This window comes from Aegilops tauschii, chromosome 5 (genome assembly GCF_002575655.3).
Source record: "Aegilops tauschii subsp. strangulata cultivar AL8/78 chromosome 5, Aet v6.0, whole genome shotgun sequence".
Taxonomy (NCBI): Eukaryota; Viridiplantae; Streptophyta; class Magnoliopsida; order Poales; family Poaceae; genus Aegilops; species Aegilops tauschii.
The window spans coordinates 496169669-496192283 of NC_053039.3; the positions used below are offsets into that span (position 1 = coordinate 496169669).

General features: G+C 43.4%; 1 long non-coding RNA gene, 1 other non-coding gene and 1 pseudogene across 4 annotated transcripts; 1 reads left to right on the forward strand and 2 right to left on the reverse strand.

The window, feature by feature from the left end:
- The first annotated feature begins 1175 nt into the window (after positions 1-1175).
- Positions 1176-1247, forward strand: TRNAK-UUU (transfer RNA lysine (anticodon UUU)). The gene has a single exon. It is a non-coding gene; the product is annotated as a tRNA-Lys (tRNA).
- An 876-nt stretch (positions 1248-2123) lies between these two features.
- LOC109766009 (disease resistance protein RGA2-like) lies at positions 2124-9679 on the reverse strand (annotated as a pseudogene).
- A 3312-nt stretch (positions 9680-12991) lies between these two features.
- On the reverse strand, positions 12992-20530 carry LOC120964970 (uncharacterized). Of its 3 annotated transcripts, XR_012183189.1 has the most exons (11): positions 18492-20530; positions 18299-18409; positions 17759-18089; positions 16523-17697; positions 16244-16333; positions 16063-16105; positions 15805-15911; positions 15397-15457; positions 13895-13987; positions 13331-13412; positions 12992-13247 (listed from the first exon to the last, which is right to left on the reverse strand). It is a non-coding gene; the product is annotated as an uncharacterized lncRNA (long non-coding RNA). The 3 variants fall into 3 exon arrangements; XR_012183188.1 differs by lacking the exons at positions 18299-18409; positions 18492-20530 and having other exon boundaries at positions 17759-18275; XR_012183190.1 differs by lacking the exons at positions 12992-13247; positions 13331-13412; positions 13895-13987; positions 18299-18409; positions 18492-20530 and adding an exon at positions 13997-14335 and having other exon boundaries at positions 17759-18275.
- Between the last annotated feature and the right edge of the window lie 2085 nt (positions 20531-22615).

A 22615-nucleotide genomic window follows, 5' to 3' on the forward strand; every position in this document is an offset into this window, starting at 1 on the left:
TTTTCATTGATTAAGAAAAAAAGAATTGCCCGGTTAATTGGCGAAAAACCGGGCAAAAATCGATACAGCCCAACCCATATGACATGGGCACCACCAGCCAACCTGGCCACTGACATGGAACCCGAAGCTGTAAAGAAGAAAGACATCCGCCGACGAGCTCAAACTTGTTGCTATGTGATATCAAACGCTCTTTGACCCAAATTCATGTAATTTTATATTCACGTAGGAGATATGCCATTCTAAACCTATGGTTTTGCTATTTCTATCTTTTGAGAATTGTACGAAACAAGGAAGACTTAACCTTTTTCTCATGTAAATATGAGGTGTTACTTCTATAAAGCATGAGAGAGTGCCCTCCGCACCGTCCGTTTTTTGGGCGGAGTGCTGCGGTGGCTCTTCACGTCGTCTGATCTGGCCGAGCTTGCTACCCCAGATGACCTGCTTTTGCGGTCCATTACGTGTGAGTCATTGGCTAGATTGGGGCCACTATCATGCGGCGGGTTCGGTAGTGCCCGTGCTCGCCCGCGCGCGAGAGAAGGCCGGACCCGCCTGTCGGCATCTTTGCCTCCGATGAGCTGGTCCGGTCGCGCCAGCCGACCGGGGCCAAAGCTTGCCTCGGCGGGGAGGCCCTCTGCGTCGTCCGTTGCTGGCTTCCCGCAGCTACCTACGTGGGGCTTTTTCTCTAGGTCTGTGTTTTCTATTTTGGTCGATTTTACTATTAAGATACTTCTTATTTGTTTTAGAAAATAGTATGACTGTGAGCCAAATGCGTAGGCCCGTGGTAGCACTACGGGTCTATTGCGTGTCACACACAAAACGCCGGTTGGTTTTCCAACCAATTTTTTTAATTTCATTTGTTTTTTATTAAAACACCTTTAGTTTTTGTAATAGTATTCAAGAATCATTTTTGTGTGTTTTGAAAAATGTTCACAAATTTAAAGAAAGGTTCATGAATTTAAACGATGTTCCAAAACCAGAAGGATCACTCTACATGACCGGCCCAACAATGCCCTTGGGGGTCGTGATTTTGTTGACCGCCTCCATTTGCATGCACAAAATATGGATTGCTATGATAACCATTGAGAGAAAAGGAAATCTAAAACTAACGAGCGGCGTGGCAACGCGTGCGCTTACCTTTACATTGAAATCTTTAGAATCAGTCTGTGAATCATCAAGCCGACCTAGCTCAGTGGTAGAGCGCGTGGCTTTTAACCACGTGGCCGTGGGTTCGATCCCCACGGTCGGCGTTCCTGTTCAGACCTTTTCCTTTTTGGCAAAGCAAAAGAAACACTAAACAAAATACACCAAAAGGAAAAACAAAGGAAACCAGCTCATCTCACAATTGCTCTAGAAAAAATACATTTTTCGCATGCCATGTGCCGATGAGTTTCGTCATCTTGGAAACCAGCTGCTCCAACAATCCTGATTTTGTACCAATCTTTTGCAAGTAATTCTCATAAATCGCTTGGCGAAATCCATGTCAATTTGATGTCTTCACCCCATAGGTGAGGGAGGGGCGATGACAGCGGCGTGTCTTCATCTCGTTTCAGTTATTGCAGTTGTCGCTAGGAGGTCTATGGAGCTGAATGTATTTTTTGTTAATTATGATGTTCTTTGTACTGCCTTGACAACTGATGAATAGATTGAAAGTTTTCTCGCAAAAAGAAAAAAAATCTTTATGTGTTAGCAACAAAAAAGAAATTTGTGCTCATATAGACTTTCAAAAATAGTTTGAGCGCTTTCACCAATATTCGATAACACTTTCTGCAAACGTAACTTTAAATGAATTGTATCATGTATATTATAATGGATGTTGACAAATATAAGCTCAAGTTATAGGTTACATGTCATAAATTAAGGTTATATTTTATGGATAATTAACAAAACGTGTTTCATATAATTTGTCTAACTTTTAGTTTTGTGTTTGGTCTTGGCGGCACGGACGCAACGACTCAGTATCCAACTGATAACATTAATTCCATGGAGGACAGAGTACATAGGGAACATATTCTTGCGAGACTGTAGTTTGTGCACTCGGGTGCATATGCACCCGCATGAACAGTAAATTCAGAAAAAATAGAGGGGAGGGGGGGGGGGGGGGGGGGGGGGGAGGGTATAGTGCCCTCAACATTTCAGCAGTATCTAAGCCTTCTCCAACTACTCACATTTGTTATTTTTGACCGGCCATTCTGTTAGCTGATTACATTACCCCTCTACTCGGAGCATAATCTCCTTCTTACCTTTGCAGTGCGAGTTATCAGCTGTGTCTTCCAGCATTTGGGGCTCAAGACCTGCACAGAATAGTGCAAAAAGCATTGTCTATCTGAATAGTAACTACTAAGGCCTGGCCGTGCTATTTTTATTGCACAATGCGGCAGCCACAGGATGGGCCACCTTCGAAATATTTCATGCAACAACTACTTGATATGTGCCTTCGGGGATGCTATTGGCAATGACTGCAGCAATTTCTGAGCGACCAGTTTATGCTTAGGGTGGAATTTGATTGGTGCACTGCATCCAATGAAAAATAGAATGAGGGCAGGCTTCAGATTCAGAGACACCGATCCCAGTATACCATGCAGTTTGACACCATTCCCGGTTTGCCCGACTCAATCTGTTGCTCCCAAGGAGATTGACCTGCAAAACGAAGCAACATCATAAACCGAGATTAGACACCAACAGCGCATGTCTGACTGAAATAGATAAAAGGTCATGAAAAGAAGCTTAAATTTGCAGAGTCAAAAAGAGAGCTACTTTGGTTAGAGTATGATAAAAGAGAGCTGAGTTCTCTGCCCAAGTAGAGGAGACACTTACACTGCTGGATATACGTGAGACACTTCAGAGGGAGAATCCATTTGCAGACCAATTAGGGACCAATTCGTAGTTGCAGTGGCCCGTGCTGTATCACGTCAAATGCACAAATGATTCCCCAGACTGCACTGCAGTTTTCACCGAGATAACAGATTGATAATATCTGCAAAGCATAACATTGGCTTGGATTACTTATGAATAGCAAGCTTGATTACTTTTACTAAAAAACTATATTTCATTACTTATGAACAGAGAGCAATGAACTGCCAGACACAGACCAGGCTTAGTTTGCAAAAGTGTTTTTCTAGGACAACATAACAGGAATAAGGTCCTGATAAACTGGGCTGGGACATGCGCTGAATGATTGCCCCCGCTGAAGCCCAGGTTGGTAGCCTATTTTTGGTGCCATGAAATGAAATGTATTTTATCAGCAGTACTGCATATTTTTACAGTGAGCTGTACTAAACGTTGAAAACACACAATGGTGATGGTGAGCAATTTAGTGAAGGATTTCGAGACATAACTCCTGCCCTCTTATAATAGTTAGTTAGAGCTGAAAAACAGAGTGTTCATGTAGGAAAAGATAAGTGTGTACCATTGCACTGTACATTCTAATAAACACAGTGCTACAAGCTTTAGTCTCAGACAGTTCAAAACTGCAAACCCAAAGAGTAGACAGAGACAACGATTGTATGATGCCATAGTATTACAAATTCTGATCAACTCATAAACTTACTGTGCAGCTCTGCCAGTCTGTGGTGACATGTAGTCCTTGGAAAGAAAGGATCTTCTGAAATCTTAAAAGACACTGTCCTGGGGTATCAGTAGAATGTAGACTGGATACAAAAATACAAACCTTATCAGTGGCAAAACACTGAGAACTGAGTGCTTTCCATAATTATGCCATGATGACCTTTTGAACATCAAACTGAACTTTCCAGATACACCATCAAGTCTTCATGAGCTTTGGAGAACTATAGACACAAGTGGTACTAATAGCAAAGTAGCAGAAAGCCATCAGAAGCACAAGATGACCTGAACAGCAAGCCATCACAAATCAGAATGCATCAACACCTGGTATTGACAATAACGTAGAGTGGATGAAAATATTTTATACCCTTAATATGAGTTTCTTCAGTTCTTAACTCATTCTCATTTATTCCATAATTCTGATTGTGAAACCCAAATTATGCAAGTAGACTACCGCGTCTTGATGAATAAGAATAACCCAAATTTAAAATGCAAATATGAAGAAGCCTACAAGATCGAACGAACACCCGCACACATAGAACCAAAACAAATAAAGAAAAGAGAAGAGACTTGCAGAAAGTATTAGCTGCTAGTGACGTTGGTTTTCTCGCCTTGTGGAAAGATAAGGGGCGTTGACAAATAAATCTGAGATATTTTCACTATCATTGAGAAGAAAATGAAAATCTGATACGGCGGGAGTATATAAGTGTTCATTTTAACTTTTTGCGGCGAGTATAACGGAAGTGGATATAAATAATATGGTACAGCAGGAGTGAAGTTCCATACTCACCGGATAATTTGTACAGGAAGGAAGACAGCATCCACAAGACCCTCAGGCCACCCATGTGGCAAGTGTGTATGTATGGAAAGAGCAGAGCACTGCAGGGCTAGAAGAATGTACAAGGGAACTCCAAGGCATTGTCCTGAACATTGGATGGGAATAAATGCAGTGTTATTAAGTAGGGTCGCAGGAAAAGGGCAACATGGAAGAACACAAGAAAGTATGTTTGTGTTACCTTGGATCATCCTCTTATGATTTTGGGGATGGTTCCCAACATCCACCTGCACTGCCGTTTTAGCACCTCGCTGCAGTCGTAGACATCTAGCTTTTCCAGTGATTTGGGGAGGCTGGGCAATGACGAGACGGCAGGACAGTGGTTGATTGATAATACCTTGAGGCTGGTAAGGTTGCATAGCCCTGCAGGGATTTGCTGAAGATGGCGGAAATGCCTAAACTCAAGTTTCTGGAGGGAGGAGAGGAGCTGAAGGGCATCCTCTTGCTCCTTGCTGAAGCGCTCCATCCCTTCATGCCCATACCCATGAAGTTTCAGCTTGGTGAGAGAGGAAGAAAGGAAGCTGCAGATTGGTGCAGCAAGGAGCCCTGCTGTGTCATCTGTGCAAAGCTTCCGCAGTGTGGATGAAACAAGCTGTGTTGGCTGCTCTTCTCCTCCTTCAACATCCTCCAAAGCCCGTCTGGGATTTGGATCCCAATTAGCAAAGAATATATGGCTGCCCCTGACTTCCAATTCGTTTAGCTGGCCCCCGGTGGTAAGGAGAGACTGCAATCCCTGACATTTGAGATCCTTTCCACAAAATTCCAATACTAATCTGGTAAGAGAAGAAAGGTTTGAGAGAGGCTCTAGTGTCCCCATCCCTTCTAATTTCGTAAGCTCCAGGAATTGCAGGGAGGAAGGGAAGATTTGACTGGAAAACGAGAAGGCGGATAGAAACTTTGGGCAATACTTTATGCTTAATCTCTGGAGGGATCGCAAGGCTTGGAGCCATCCTCCTCCAGGAACAAGCGTTGGCGGGTTCACCAGGACCAGCTCTGGGCAGAAAAGGAACTTCAATTTCTGTAGTGAGTCACAGAGATGAGCTGGGAAGAGCAGCACTCCATCGTCCTCTTCCTCTGTTGCTGCTGTTATTTCACCTCCCCCCATCTCTGATGCTGTTTGTCGCAGATCCACCCCCACTACCAGCTGTTTTATGTTTTTACAATCCCGTATCTCCAATTTGGAGAGCTTTGGGAGGTGTGGGAAGAGCTCTGTCAATTCATTCCAACTATTACCATTTAAGTGGCAGATCTCGATGTGCTCAACAGGGAGCTGCCATTCCACATCACCCAGACCTCCTAGTGGTCCAGCCAGACCAGCCAGACCATCTGAATGCCTTACAATCAGTGTCTTCAGCGAGGTTAGCATCAGAAGGTGCTTCAACTCCAAAGGTGGGCATCTCTCGAGTGTCAGCTTCTCAAGACCTGTTTCTTTATCAAAAACTAACACTTGGTCTAAGCTTTGCAGATCACCCCATCCAATGATTTCCAAGTGTGCTCCATTTGATGATTTTGAGTATGCAAACCTCTTTAGTAGCTTGACACATTCAATCGTGACGCGGCGCAAACTCTCAATCCAGGAGGTGGGAATCACGGACAAGAATTCTGGACAGTCCTGTATCTCAAGCTCACAAAGATCCCCCATGTTCTGTAAAGAAGGGAAAACCTTCCAAGAAACACCAACAAGACAAAGAGATTGTAGAGCTTCAACAGCAAGCTCATCACCCAGCCATGTTGGACAAGTGGGGCCTCTGTGCCCTCTAATGCACAACACTTCAAGATTTTCATGTGGTCAAAGGCACTCAAGAACCATTGTTTCCACACCAGGCTCATCACTAGATCGCTTACTATCCCAATCCAATGTTAACCTCCTCAAGTATTTTTTCTCAAACAGTTTTGCTTGAGCTGCTTCTTTTTTTGTATGTATTTTCTCAAGGTTGTAGATGCCAAGCTCCCATAGCTTGGTCAATGGCTCTAGTTGCTTTGGTTCAAATCCTTTATTTTTTTATTGACCCGAAATACCTTCAACTTTTCCAAGAGCTGAAGTTTTCCCACATTACATATATCATAATGAAGCTTATCATCTCTTGGGGTATAATAATGGCACAATTTTGCAAGGTTGCTCGTGTCTTCAGGAAAATCACCACTGCCAGACCATGACTTAAGATCTAGAACCCTTAGATGATAAAATTTAGAGATGTTAATTGGCAAACACCCTAGACATAGGAATCGTAGGTGGACAAGTCCTGAAAAATTATGTAACATGGACTCCACGGGATACTTCAGGAGGGGCAAATAAAGAACATGAAGAGCATTTGCTTCCCCGAGAAAATCACTAAATATCTTAGCAAAACCTTCATCCATTTCTCCAAATAACATCAGTGTTTGCAAATGTTCAACCTTCAATGTTGTCTTCAGCTTTTCCAATTCCCTCTTTAACTTTTTACCATTATATTCACCCAAGTTCTCTATACTTATAGACAAGTGTCGGGTGGATGGCTTAATTTCTACCGATCCAACATCAGGGAGACGAAAACGAACACAATCATGTGATGCAACCTTCAATGCCAACTCATGCAGTAAATCATGCATAACATATCGGAGACCACCATCAGTTTTATATTCTCTGAAAAATCCATGGATGACTAAATCATTCAAAATGCTCAGACCTATGCCTTCAAAGGTTGGGTTTCGATCGGAAGGTGTCAAAATATCTAGTCCAATCCATAGGCTGATGAGCTCACAGCTTCTGAAACGGTAATCTTCAGGAAATAATGCAGAATAGGAAAAACACCGTTGCAAATGGAAAGGAAGAAAGCCATAGCTAAGCTCCAAGGCAAGCATAATTCCATTGGTCTGGTTCGCCCATTGTTTACTGTTTAGGACCCTTCTCCAATGAGCCAAACTAGGGTCTGTCCTCAGTAATCTACCAACGGTCTTTGCTGCAAGAGGGGAACCCTTTAGTTTTCCCATTATCTTATCTCCAGTGTCAAGCAAAAAACGTTTATCCCCTGGACATTTCTCAACATCAAAGACATATACAAGGAATAACTTCTTAAACTCTCCAGGTTCTAAACCGTTCAGTTCTTTTGGATCTGCACTTTTCTTAACCTGGTCTGCTATTTCTTTTTGCCGAGTTGTGACTAGAACCATGGAACCCTTTCTTGTGACTTGCCGAGTATCAATAATAGTTTTTTCCAGTCATCCACATCATTAAACTGCCATATATCATCCAATACAAGTAAGAATCTTTTGTGTTTCAATCTGTGTTCAATCAGCTCTTGTGTTGTACTACACCCATTTTCACCTTCAACCGTAAGGGTATCTTCTTTAATCTGTTCTAGCACCTTACCCAGGTTGAAATTGAACGACACACATATCCAAATCCTGACTGGAAAATGATTCTGCACTTGTTGGTTGTTATATATGTGTTGTATCATAATTGTCTTCCCCATTCCCCCCGGACCAATAACCGGAAGCACAGTTAGACCCTTGTCACAGTATTGACCCTCGGTGATATCATGTATCATATTATTCATGACATGGTCCCTCCCATACAGTTTTGGCTCTGCACTCTGAGGTGTGGTGGTGGCACGACGCTGAGCAATGTCTAGGACAGTTCTAGGGCCACAAGTCTGCAGGATATCCTTAACATCATTACGCATAACCTTTAGTTGCTCTACAGTGTCCTTCATCCTTTGGGAGAAATCAGCCCTATTAAACTCAGGCATTGGTGCTTCTTGCGCATTGCCATGATCTTCATCACCACGAACATGTGGATGTGGAGAACATGAGGAAAGGAGCAGTTTACCGAGGCTGGACATGCATCCGCTGACCTCCTGGTTGGCATCTGATGCTGAGAACGAATCGCCACGTGACCTCTGCTGGAGCTCAGCACGCTGCCATGGGAAATAGTTGATCAGTTTGCCAAGATCTTTGATTGTGTGGCGAGCATCACAGGCGAGGTCACGGAGGACACCGTCGCCGGGCTGGTCGGCAGCATCGTACGTGCCGTGAAGCTCGTCGTGGATGCGGAAGTAGTCCAGCTCGTCCAGCAAGTCCTCGGCATTGTGCGCCGAGTCCCACAGCTTCTGCAGCATCTTCTCCGTGGCCAGCCCGGGGAGCTCCTTGGTGGCAGCTATTTCGAGCGTGGCCTGCACCTTCTCCAGTTCCGTTCTGAGGGCCTGGATGTTGAGACCAAATGTCCTGCTGGCCGCCCAAGCCTCCAGCACGCCATCGGCAATGGGGGCTAGCGCCTTGCACACCACCCATTGTGCGGCGCCGAGGGCGGTCTCGGCCATCCCCTGGCCGGATGCAGGGATGGACAACGGCGCCTGCATCAAGGAATCAAAAGGAAACCGACGGTAAACAGGCTGTTGGTAGCTGCAAATTAAAGGAGAGGAGTGTGCACTAGTACATACCTTGATGGTCCGCCGGTGATGGATGCCGCTGCCGCCTGCCTGATCCTAGCTAGCTGCAAAAGGGGGGTTGGGTTGGGCCGAGTCGGTGAGAGAGCCCTGAAGTTAAGTTGGTTTGAGAAGTCTGGCCAATTTTTTTGTGAAAACCCGATGATGCAGCCAGAGTGTACGTAGTATGGGCGCAAGCAAGCTGACGTACAGGGAGAGAAGCATTGGGTGATTGTGATGGTGGCGTGTTGGTACAATGGCATGGAATGGGCAGTCTGGCCCAGACCTTTTCTTGCGCTGGGCCGAGAGCAAAGCTAGAGGCGGTGCCGGCATCGCACATGAGCTCTCTCTGCTCCGTCCCAACATACTCCCTCCGTCCCAAAATAAGTGTCTTGAACTTAGTATAAATTTATACTAGAGTTAGTACAAAGTTGAGACACTTATTTTAGGATGGAGGAAGTATTTGTTAGCAAGACTAGTCAAGATGATAAGTTGGATGGCATCCGTCCGTAGCTGCTGCCAATCTAGTCTTGTCCTGGCCAAAGCAGCGGGAGCCACTGCGGCAAGCGAGCGTGGACATGACATAGCGGGCTCTCTCCCTCTCGTCGAGCTAGGTAGGTCGCGGCGGAACGAACGTTGTGGGCATAAGCACAAGCACATGGCGGGCATGCGGGTGGGAAGGGATGGAACCTGACCGACCTGACCCGGTGGCGCTTGCTTCCAGTTCCAGCGACGGAGGAGACGCCGGGCGACCATGCCGGCCGTGGAGCACAGCAGCCCGAAGACGACGCGCCTTCACCCTTGCCCGCCATCCGGTGTCTCCGCGCCGTCGCCGCCGTCGTCGGGAGCGGAGCAGAGCAGAGAAGAGAGAGCAGAGGAGGAAGGAAACGGTTGGGCGATGGTGGGCCACTCAGGTGCCATGACTAATTGCGTACATGGGCCGGCCTATCACTACATGGTGTGTCATGCATGCAACTACCCATTACACACACTAGATCGGAATCGCGCCTTGGCGCGAGGGTGCCGGTCTCAGCATTTTACCGAAGCATATAACACTATATTAGTAGAAACCAGGTATAACATTTGCACTTATAGAGGATAATAAAGTAAAGAAACATTTAATTGTGATAGAGCTTAAGATCAACATAAGTTTATAAGGCAGGATCAAGCTCAGTGCATTCATACGACCGCAAAAGATAACCATTCGACACGAAGTTCGATACCAAAAATAAGAACACATAAGAGGAGGTAATAAGAACGGGACATAATAAAGAAGAGCCAACTACGGAGCCATAATCAGGAAGCATACTAATAAGTGCCGCAATTCATCTGTCTTGTCGATGTACTTCATAGGGACTGCCTCACACGAACCTGATACTATCGAGCATCGACCACATTACTTACAATTCCTCTATGCTTTTGTATGGCCAAACGATTGCACTCCAATCATTTGGATTAGAAAGTTTCTTACAGAAGGACATGATACATGAATTTTTCAATCTGAACATAAGTACACAAGGCCTAAACAGTATCTATAGTTCTATGCTAATTTTCCATATCTATTCCATGGTTTAATAAATCTTAAGCACATGTAATGTTCAACACAAGCACATAAGTTGCAGGGTACCACAGGAATATGATCAGGCACGTGATAGTTATACCACATGAATACCTGATGGACAAAATTATTATAAAAAGTCAGTAACCAACTAAATGTAACAGTACACCTATCAAATTGAGTATACACATGCGCCCTGCATGGGTCGGTGGCCCAAATCCTAACTCTGTGTGCAAATAAAAGTGTTCATACACAATTAGTTCATGCAACAGATTGCCCACCACATTCTTCTCAAATAATGATGCAGGCATGATTCCAAAATAAAATAAATACAGTTAACAATCCCTCCCCACGAAACACAACACTATGAATTAATTGTAACCATGTTTATTTGATCCATAATCACATTCTTTTCATCAGGAACAACTAACTGCTTACGGACACTAGTACAAAACAGGGCTTTCGTCATACGGCAATATTCACATTAGTCCTGGTTCAGTCACGAACCGGGACTAATGTGAGCATTGGTCCCGGTTCGTGCGGCTAAGGCATTAGTCCCAGTTCACCTGGGCCCTTTAGTCCCGGTTGGTGCCACGAACCGGGACTAAAGGGTGCGATGCCCATTAGTACCGGTTGGTGGTACCAACCGGGACTAAAGGTTAGACCTTTAGTCCCGGTTGGTGCCACCAACCGGTACTAATGGGCTTTGAGGCATTAGTACCGGTTCATGGCACGAACCGGTACTAAAGGTCCCATTTTCAAACTCTACCCCCCTGACCGCCTTTTCAGTTTTAGAAAAAACAAAAGAAAATGATGGAAATGTCAAAAAAATAAAATAAAATAAGTTTCCCATGTGATATGTGGTCTAGTTGTTGGGAAAATTTACAAATATGAATTTCGACTTTATTTGCAAAATCTCTCTGGAATTTGTAAAATGGGCATAACTTTTGCATACGAACTCGGATTAAAAAGTTTTTTATATGAAAAATCATCTACTCGGAAAGTTACATCCGATTTTAACCGGGGGAACCCCGTTAAACATTTTCAAAATCCTCAAAAACCTAATAGAAAAAAGTTACGGGGCTTTTAAGATCTGGAGAGGAAAAAAATTCAAAAAAATTCAAACTTACTAGTAACAGAAAAAATATAGTTTCAAATTTTATATTTGGAAAAAATGTGGTCAAATCTGGTCAAACTGTGGTCAAACAATGGTCAAACTAATTATTCTAGAATATTAGTGTTACTAAATAATTATTTCAGTTTTTTTGAATTTTGGTCAAATCTGGTCAAACCGTGGTCAAACTATGGTCAAACAGTGGTCAAACAATGGTCAAACTAATTATTCCAGAAATATTAGTGTTACTAAATAATTATTGTTTTTTAAAACAATAGTTTCAAACTCAAACAGTGAAATGTGTCACTTCATGCTCAAGCTAAATTCCTGAGGGTTAATAGGATTGACATCTTACTATTGTCAGGAAAACAACAAGTGCAGATTTGGAAACGAGGGAGAATAGAATCCAGAAGTTAAGCGTGCTCAGGCTGGAGTAGTGAGAGGATGGGTGACCGTCCGGGAAGTTAGATGATTTGGAATGATGAGGGGTGATTAGAGATTAGAGGATAAATTGAGCAGTGATGAGGGGTGGTGATTAGAGATTAGAGGTTAAAATAATTCAGAAATTTGAAAATCAAAAAAAAAATCAAAAAAAAAATCATAAAATTTCCTTTAGTCCCGGTTGGTAACTCCACGTGGCCGCGGCCTTTAGTTCCGGTTCGTGTAAGAACCGGGACTAAAGGGGGGAGGCATTAGTAACGACCCTTTAGTCCCGGTTCAAAAACCGGGACTAAAGGCCCTTACCAATCGGGCCAAAAGCCCCTTTTTCTACTAGTGGGATTAAAATATAGATTGGCTGAAGCGCCACACAGGCATCATCCAACAATTTTAATTATTTGCTAAAATCCCCGCTACCCATGGCAACAAACACCAACCTTGTTATTTTAATATTTTCTATTAACTACATTTCTGCCGAAAAGTGGTGGCACTTTCTACTCAAATCTGCAAGATGTAATTCAGCCAAACACTATATGATCGGGAATCTGACATACCTTCTAGTCTATCCAGGCAATTTGGGATCGATCTGTTCTATGGATTAATCAGATGAGTGAGCGGAATCCCCAATCGCTGCCTCTGCCCCCACTTCTGCCGCACAGATTTGGCCGTCGACACTGCTTTCCTCATGGTGCGTCTACATAACCCCATTTACCAAAATTCAGGTTAGATGCAGAAATGCGGAAACAAATCCTTGCGGAACTGCGCACATCACTAACACAAATCTGCACCTGTTAATCGGCTGCAGCAGGAACCCCATCTTCACGGGTATCCGCAGGTCCCTTCTCACTGACGGTGGCTCGCCGAGGCTGTCGCTCTCGATAAAAGATGGATCCAGGCTCGAGAGGTAGGAGACAGCTGCTCCCAGCGACCCATGCTTGCGTTTACTCGGCTACTGTCGGAGTTACCGGAAAGCATCAATCCTGACCCATCGATCAGGACAGCGAAAACGACTCGAGCCACGGCTCTGTTCAGATCGCTCGATGGCGTTTAACACTCATATAGCATGCAACTTTCTCTCGCACTAAAACCGGAATAAGGTTTTCTAAGCAAATATTATTTAGTAGCAAAAGAAAACACAAAATCCAATCATGTTAATACAACAGATGTAATATCATTTGGATACTAAGGAATAATAATGAATGGGATACAAAATCAGTGTTTTAACTTTACATGTTTCACAAAGAAAATGCTACAGTGGGCCATGAGAAGCAAAGGTCACCTGACTTGTTCATGAAGAGTAAAAAGATCATGCAGATCTTCTGTCGAAAGAGAATTCCACTGTAAAAGTGAAAACAGAGCCATGAGAAATCAATTTACTTGGCTGTTTGAAGGATAAAAAAGCAAAAGATAACTTTATGTACTTGATCCTGCAATTTGTCATTCGCTTGTGCCTGATGAACAAACTTTCTGGAGGCATTCTTTTGTCATTTGACGTTGATATACCTATAGATGAATGTGGCAGATCATAGTCAGTGGAAGAAAGTAACCAGCAACTCGGTATTTCTTCGCTAGATAGTGTAAAAAGTGAAGTCATGAACTACAAGATCTGCCTGACGGCTGCAAGCCATGTGAGCGCAAATACCACAAGACAAGAGCAGCAACACGTCCTACTATTTGGGCATTATGCATTCTAGGCGCAAATCTTGCAATCAAATACAAAACAACTGCATTATGCAATGTTGAACCATGCTCAAATAGATGCTCCAGGGCTAAATTTCCAAGTAAAACATATATGGTAGAAGTTGCCAAAAGATACTTATATGGTGCTCAATATCACATAGAAAAGTTTCAACGAAAATAAAAGAGCTGCTACAGACATCAAACTATCATGGCATTAGCATTTCTCAAGACATGTCATATCTCAGTTTTTAGTCCACTTCCGATCTGCAAAATAAGAGAAAATCGAGATTGAGAGAGATATGGACCTGAAGGTCATCGACAGTCACTTTGATGATTTTTTCCATGGAAGCCATCGTCACATGCCCGAGAAAGCTAAAGTTCTGGTGTAATATCGGAACCTACAAGCAAGCACAAACAGTCCATGTTCTTAAGTTGAATCTGAACTTCGCAAGCAAAATAATATAGGAAATGAATAATTCAATAAGTAAATAGGGTACCATTGATTCCTATATTGCAAGGAGCCGAGGTATTTGCAGTTCACAATACATATAAATCAAACCGTGAGAAACGACAACATGTAAGCAATTGACAGTTGATGGGTTAAATTGTCAAGAAAATGTCCCTTTCCAATTTTCAAGCAAGTAGACAAAATCCCTGAAAATATTACATTTAGAGAGAACCTTTGTTGTGTTATTTTTAAGCTTCCGAAAGACCCCATGGAGAAAATAAGCACCTCCAAGTTGTTGCTGATATGATTCAAACATTCAAATCTTTATTGTGCCTGACAAACTTGCATAGGCGAAAGCTAAATTAACATCACATTGACTATCCAAAGGCGATAATGAAAAAAACAGGATCATGATGACAAATGAATTTGTAACATTCAGAGACCTCAGTCCAAGCAGGCAACCAAAATTGCGATATCCATCAATCCATCCCCTGATCCACATTAGCAGGAGTGGTTGAGGTGCAAAGCGAAATCCCATGAGCGTGATCCTTGTCACCATCGACTCTAATCGGCTCGACGATGTCAGAAGGCACATGAAAGAGGCATGGGGAGGGGGGCACCTCAACCAAAGGATGCCGCGTAGTGTCATGATGGGAGCGGCGGCTGGAGAGGAAGAGGAGCACATTGATGGCTCAATTCAGCCATTAGAATTATGGCTTAGTTCAGATAAAAAAGAAAGAATCACTGAATGTTTCCATACAGCAGAATTTTGGCTGAAAATTGTAATTGGAGTTACGTCTCTTGAACAAAGCTAAGTCCCATGAAACACACACTTTGAAACCAAGAGTGCTACTAATTTATCTATGCAAACCTACAACAAAATTATGGCTGAAATGACATGCCATGAAACTGGAGGTGCTAAGCAAACATCAGTATACTTCAATCTAGCAGGTTGTAATGCTGCAATAGTCTAGCAAGTCTTGCCACTGAGCAAATATCCAATAGTAGAAATGGATAAACCTAATGACCTCTGAACAACAATTAACCTTACACATTCCAACCCTTTCGAAGAACTCGGTACTCAAATCATTTTCATGAATTGCACAAAAGCATCATTTATTTACAGCTATTTCTACTCCTGAATTGCACATTCCAAAAGCATTGTCATGAATATTTGCATATTATAGGCCACATGCCACAAGCAAGAGAATAGCAACAACACAATGGAAATAAATACAGAGTTCGAGCAGGACTTAGGATATGATGCTATTAGCCAAGCAAGTAATATATACTGTATATGTAAAAAAGAGAAGCCTAGTAGCAGTTATGAATTAGGAGAGGCGGCATCTAATAACGCACCCTTTTTTCTAGATGTCCTTTCAAGCAGCTGCTTGTGTCCAATAACTTCAGAATCGTCAACCTGCATATATAAAAAACAAAGCAACAAAAAAAATACTCTTATGATATGCAAATCGGATATCCAAAAGAAGAAACAATATAATTTCTAACAAATCATTAGCCTGTTTGGTTCAAAAATAACGGTTATTGTTGGGATTCCTGGGATCCAATCCCAATGAGTCCATTTGATTAAAATGACTGGATTACTGGAATGAGAATACCAAAAGAACAATATATAGTCTACAAAAAAAGAATACAACCAATCCCAATCACCGTTTTCCCCTCTGGTTCAACCCTCTCACAATTTAAAGCAAAAATCAATATGGACCATCCATTCCTAGTTTACGTAAGTATCTAGTTTTAAATTACCTTCACAAGAGCACCAACAACACCCAAGCTGGTAAGCCTCAAGTACTCAAAAGGTCTGGTCTTGCTGGTAGTATTTAGGAACAGGTACAGGTACAGTGGGATGTGAGCTGCAAAGGAAAAGGAAGAAGACTCAATTATTAACCACGGCTAGTTAAGATTTACTTATTCTGTAAAGTCATCAAAATGAGGAAAGCTTTTTAATCATTATAAACGATGGAAATATTTAAGACTTGGCATAGAAACAGTAGCGCTTAGTACCATTCAAGAACGAGATCCTGGTCTCAGGGTGTGAAGCAACACACTGCAATTAAAAAAAGAAGTAAAATGAAATTGAGGGGCAGATGACAAGCAAGCATGATATGAAAGCAGTAGTCTTCTCAATCCACCAGAAGGCCCACCAGGAGTGAGGGTTTCCTTTCTTTCTCATGTAAAAGCATACCTGAAGAAGTGCAAGTGCATTGCAGACACGGTTTGATGCAACTGGCAACAAAGTAGGAGATGAAAGTGAAGGGTAGATTGACACAATCTCCTGCATATGTTTTCAAAACAGCAAGACAGGCTGGATAAGGAGAATGCACAGAACCATCAATAAATTTTATATTGAAAGAATCAATACACATGCACAACCACCCTAACTCAAATAACCAGAACTGCACAAGTACATACTTACTCTTGCCATTGCAACTGAATTTAGAACTTTGCAATAATTGTAACCTACCTGGAGCAGTGCAGCAACGATGCCAAAGGAGTGCCACAGCAGTGGAGCAAGGTCTTGAAAAATCTCTTGCTTCTGAAAGAGGAAAACTGAGAAACTGAGAAACTGAGTAGACAATGAATTTTGACCTCCTGCATCCCAGATTTGCAGCCATACTTTAAATGTTAAAGTAAAATGGTTCCATGTATCAACTGTCCAGTTTGGGATATTGTCTTTGGAAAGTTGATGTTTCCCTCAAAACATAATGATAATGCTTGCAACAGTGGCTCATACCATGGTTGCTAGATAAAGAAGTGACAGGGAAAAAAATACTAACTAAACTTCATCACTTATCTAGATAATCTGCATAAGTAGAACTGACTATTTCTAACCTATAAATGTCTTCCTATATAGTTCATAAACTGTTTAGATTTCTTAACACCGCCTCCTGATAAGTTTGCAAAGTCATCAACAGGAAAGGATTTCACAAAGTTTACACACCCTCCCTCTCCTTGAACAGGGCATCTCCACCAGATACTAAAATTAAATATGCACAGCCGAATACATACCTTGTAGCCTGCTCCAGCACAAAAATATTCATTGGAAGTTCGCTTTTACCAAGAAACAAATACATCAGGAAGCAGGAGATATTAACAAAAATGCGCTTGTGGTATTCACTCCCGAGAGATTGTATATGATAACTGCAGTATTTACCATTTTATTCAAGGGTACAATAGCGGAAATGGGCACGTGTCTTGTTGTATTCAATCCTAACAGAACAATGTATAAGATAACGATGGTATTTTCTATTTTAATCAGAGCAAGTAGAATTAAAATAAATACAAATATCTGATGCAAATATTGAAATCTCCATCCGGGTGTGTCCAACAGAGATCAGCAACCGTTCTTGCTACTGTTGCTAATAATAAGTACAACAAAGCACATGTTTAAAAGATGTATCATAATAAAAGCTACAAAAATCACATGCCCTACTTGCTTTCTCTACATATATCTACAAGTCTACAGCAAGCTAAAGTACTGCACAAAATCACCAAATTCTTATCATACTCCAGATATGAGCAGGCAGAGTTGCAGTAAATTACCCACCACCACAAGCTAGTCATGGAATCGCGCTCGGGAGATCGATGACACATCCAAGCTACTGCAAAGACCTTGTCCTGCCCTATGATAGTGGTGACCTGCAATCCAAGAGAATTAGATGACCGGCCGTCAGAGAGAGAGAGAGGGAGATAGGTGAACCTGTAGCAGCGGCCTGGGTGGAGTTGTAGTCCACGGAGGTGCAGATGTGTGCGAGGGTGCAGGCCCGACCTTGAGGAACCAAAACCTTCTAACAAACGCTGACTCAGGAACTTGTGTGACCAGTTCATTATACCAGAGTTTACTGGCCTGAAGAATTGAAAAATGAAAGAAGCTAACAGTTGGTGCATGCCTAATTTTACTCTGTAGTACCAGGTACACCAGAAACATGCTTACCTGTTAGCGCTTTCGAAGATCGTCCTAATCCCATTTTAACCGTTCTTCCTTGAAAGGAGCCTAAAATGCCCCCAAAGAAATATATGATCAGTGGAACCTAAAATGGAATAGTACAAAAAATAACGCTTCAGATAGCTTCTCTTAAATGGCTCTCATGCTCAACACTGGCTTCTATGTTACATGCATGTAGACATGTTTTTCTATCTTCCAATGTATTATTTGGTCATACAGGAATTAACCAGTCCAACAATTGGGCAAATCTTACTAAAAGTAAACAAAGGAACATAACATGGAGGAGCTTACAACCTGATAGACTTAACTGGGCAGTGCCAACGGTAGTCAACAACCTTTGAGCCACAGAACAACAAGATCGAATTGAGCTTTTGGCCAAAATTATTCATTTGAGAGGCTTGCTCACTGCTCAAAGAAAATTGTTTTGCAGTTTACTTTTGTTGACAGGGTGAAAAGAAAATAGCAGCCCAAAAAGAATAGCTATTACCTGCCCGTAAGATCAACCAAGGCAAGGTTTCCACGAAGAACTTGACTACCACATCATCCTCTCTGCTTGTGTCTTACAGTAATCTCCAGTACAACGCGTGAACTTGAAAAAAAAGAGGAACAAACAATATTTTGTGTGTGAGAATAATGTACAAAAATCAGGGGAGCGATTAATTGACCATAACTACTGTAACTCTCTATAGATTATAGACTCAGAATCTTAACAATTTATACTATGATATACTATCAAATCAAACCATATTTGTACTTCAAGATACAAAAAAGAAGAGGACTCAGTTCGGTCATCCACGTGAATGCCCCTCCAAGAAAGGGCTCTTGTTCTTTCTCCAGGCAGTAAAATAAACTCAAAGTATACTACGAACTCCATTGATCCTGTCTCACTAATTAATAATCCAAGAAGCGGCAGGTTAATTAGGATACTGACCACGGCTTGGGCTCGAAGGGGTGCTCCGCTTAGAGGTGCGGGAAGAGGGATTCTCTTTCGAACGGGAAATAAATATGAAGAATTCCCTAAGACTAAACCTTCCAAGTATTTTGCTATGGGAATAGCCGATAGAGATTACAGAAACCATAACAAATCTTTTCCATCGATCAAGTCAGAGATTACAGAGCAGATATGGTAGTTAAGGAGCATTGCCAATTTGGCATTTTAAAATTCAAAGCATGGGTGTTATGTTACCATCCAAGTGTATGTAAAGCTTCAAATATCATGTGTGCTTTCAGAACAGGGTATTCGGCATACTTGACTGACTAATACAGTAAGCACTAAATACTAAGCTGCCATACTATTTTTTGACAAGAGCTGCCATACTAAGTAATCATTGACCCGCCAAGCTTAACTTAAGCCACATGGTTTATGATAAAAGTAAACTGCATATAGTTCAATGCAATGTGGAGTGGGCTGACGTGGTCAACTATTTCTTAGAAGATCAAAAGATATTCATGATTTTGTAATATAACAGATGTATGAGCAGGTATAAATTGGAATATCCAGGAGAACTGTTTCTTAGAAGATCAAAAGATATTCATGATCTAGTTATAGAAGTAAGGTCTCCCAATAAACATATTAAATCTGAATATTGATGTCAATACAAATGTGACCATCATACACTAAACAAAAAAGACTGTCAGAACCTCCTTGACCCTCCTAATAGCAATGATGGCCTGCTTTTGAATACTCCCAAGATTAATTAACCATGGAAACAAAAGGAAATTCTCCTGACAGAACCTCCTTGATTCTCCTAATAGCAAAACCACACACACACACGTACATAGAACATCTTTGTAGTACTAATTCAAGTAGATCAAGAAAATGGGTAGCCAAATAGCATGGCATATATATAATTGTAGATTAGTATCTAGTATAACCAGAAAAGTTGAAGAGCGCCGCTACTGCCGCTGCTCGATCCCTCACATCGCTGGGTCCGTCCCTAACCCCTAAGGTCTCCCAGGGCTCAATGGACCAACTGTTCGGAGGAACCAGCGACCGACCAAACCGAGCGCTGCACAAACACACACACACTCTCATGGCGAGGGGGTGGGTGAGAGGGGGGAGATGGAGAGGAGTGGAGGTACCAGATCGAAGCACGGAGGAAACGAAGTGGAGGGGGCGGAGACGAGCACGCCGAGGGCGGCGCAGGCGAGGGCGGCGAGCGGGACCCGGTAGGACGCCGGGGCCGAGGGCGACCGGGGGTCCTCGAGCTCGAGGGCGCAGACGGGGACGGGGAAGGCTCTGGTGGAGCCGAGGGGGCGGGCGCAGCGCGCCGTCCTTGCCGCCGTCGCCCCATGGGAGGAGAGGAAGGAAGAGGACGCGGAGGCGAGATGACGGCGGTGTGGGGCTGGCCCTGGACGGGAGCGGGGCAGGGAGGCGCAGGCGGGAGGAAGAGGAGAGGAGGCGACGGCGGCGGGGCTTGGAGGCGGGCGCGGGTTAGGGTTTTGAGGGAGAGAGAGAGGCGAGGCGGGAGGAGCTTGGCGCGGGGGGCGCGGGTGCGGGAGGGAGGTGGCGGCTTAGGTCATCCCACGGCAGCGGCCCACTTTTTATACCCCTGTACGCGAAATGACAGAAATGCCCTCGGCGGGGCAGCGAAATTACAGGCGGTGGCACATTGGAGGGCATACAACGGTCTATTATTCATTGTAGCAGTAACTTTTTTGATCCAATGGCTGATATCGACCAGGAGCGAGATCGAACGGTCCACAACGCATCAAAAAATCGATCCGACGGCCGAGAGTCGCTAAGCTCTAAGAAGCATCATGTTCTCCCTAGATACTTATATCAGGATTCTTCTAAAAAAAACATTACACACAAAAAATGTCTTCTTTGTCTTAGAAAAATGTCTTCTGCATAAACAAAAAAAATATAATCCTAAAAAAAACTATGCCTTGCATGCTCTAAAGTACAGGCCAATACTAGGCTCCAATGTAGAACCAAATGGAAATTTTAAACTAGCGGCAAAATCTAAAAAATACCCCAAAATTTAAAAGTAAGATTTTGTCGGTTTCACTATGTTAAAAAGTATTTGTCCCATGGTGTGTGTTCCGATCAGTGGCGTTTACACAGTGGTTTCCTAGTGATTTTATGAACTAACTTCTTCCCTTTCTCGTTTCCTGGCTCTTTTGTTATATATACAATGGGAATGGGTCATGCCCGGTTCAAAAAAATGTTTAATTTTTTTTTACTTCGCTGATACGCAAAATATTCATGTGTTGATGTGAAGTATGGTTTAACTATTGAGAGGTCAATTATTGTTATTTATTATTTGTTTTTTCTTTTTTTAATAGGTTATCCCAAATATTCCAAAACTTTATCTAACTTCCCCGTGTTCCTTGGTACCAGAGATTTCGGAATTTATAGATAAACAGTGGAGTAATCAATATTGTCAACTACTCCCATGTTTATCACACCCAGAAAAAGCTACTCCCACCCAAAACAGATGGTCTTTCTGAAAAGATACTTATAAGATATAATGTGTATTTTAATTCATCAGATCAAGATGTAGTAATATATATCTACACCTGTAGTATAAACACAAGTTATTTTTCACTCTCTCCTTTCCAAATATATAAGGTGTATTAGTTTTTACAAAAGTCAAACATGTGCATGTTTGACCAAGTATCTAGAAAAATGTCTATGAGCATCTCCACCCGTCCCCAGGAAGGCCCCCAGGAGCACTTTTTCACCGCCGGCGGACGAAAAACGTCCCACTCGCGCCCCCACGACCTCAATTAGGGCCGGATTTGGCCAAAAGTCTGACCGGCGAACCCGCCCCAAACCCAAGATCCGGGGGGGCAGCTGGGGGAGGAGAGAGACTGTTTTGCATGCCATTGGGCCCACCGTCAGCCTCCCACTCCCCCTCTCCTCACTTTTCCTCCGGGGCCCACCCACGTGCTTCTCTCATCTCTTCTCCTTCTCTCCACACACGGGCGCAGCAGGGCGGGCAGCCACGGCGGGGTGCGGGCCTGGGCGGGGCACAGTCGAGCTCAGCGGGGTGCGGGCAGTGCGAGCTCGGCAGCGCGTGGCGCGGGCGGTGGGCGCCGGCGTGGCGCCGACACGGGCGAGCTCGCGATGCGCGGGCGCGGGCGCGGTGCAGGCACGGGCGAGCTCGGCAGCAAGCGGCGAGGCGGCCGATGAGGAGGCGATACTTCACCAGGGACTTCCCGGAGCCGAGCTCCACCAGCAGCAGCGCGGTGAGGCCCACCATGGTCAGCAGGCCGTTGAGCCGCTCGCTGTAGGCGGTGAAGCCGAACTCCACGGGCAGGCCGAGGGGCGACCAGGGCTCCCGCAGCGGCACCGGCAGCAGCGTGACGGCGTTGGACTCGGCGGCGGCCTTCCTCTTGCGCGCCTCGGCGTGATACGTCTCCAACGTATCTATAATTTATGAAGTATTCATGCTGTTATATTATCATTCTTGGATGTTTTACAATCATTTTATAGCAACTTTATATCATTTTTTGGGACTAACCTATTGACCCAGTGCCCAGTGTCAGTTGCTGTTTTTTGCTTGTTTTTTACATTGCAGGAAATCAATATCAAACGGAGTCCAAACACCGCGAAACTTTTTGTGGATTTTGTATGGACCAGAAGACATCCAGTGGGCCAGAGAA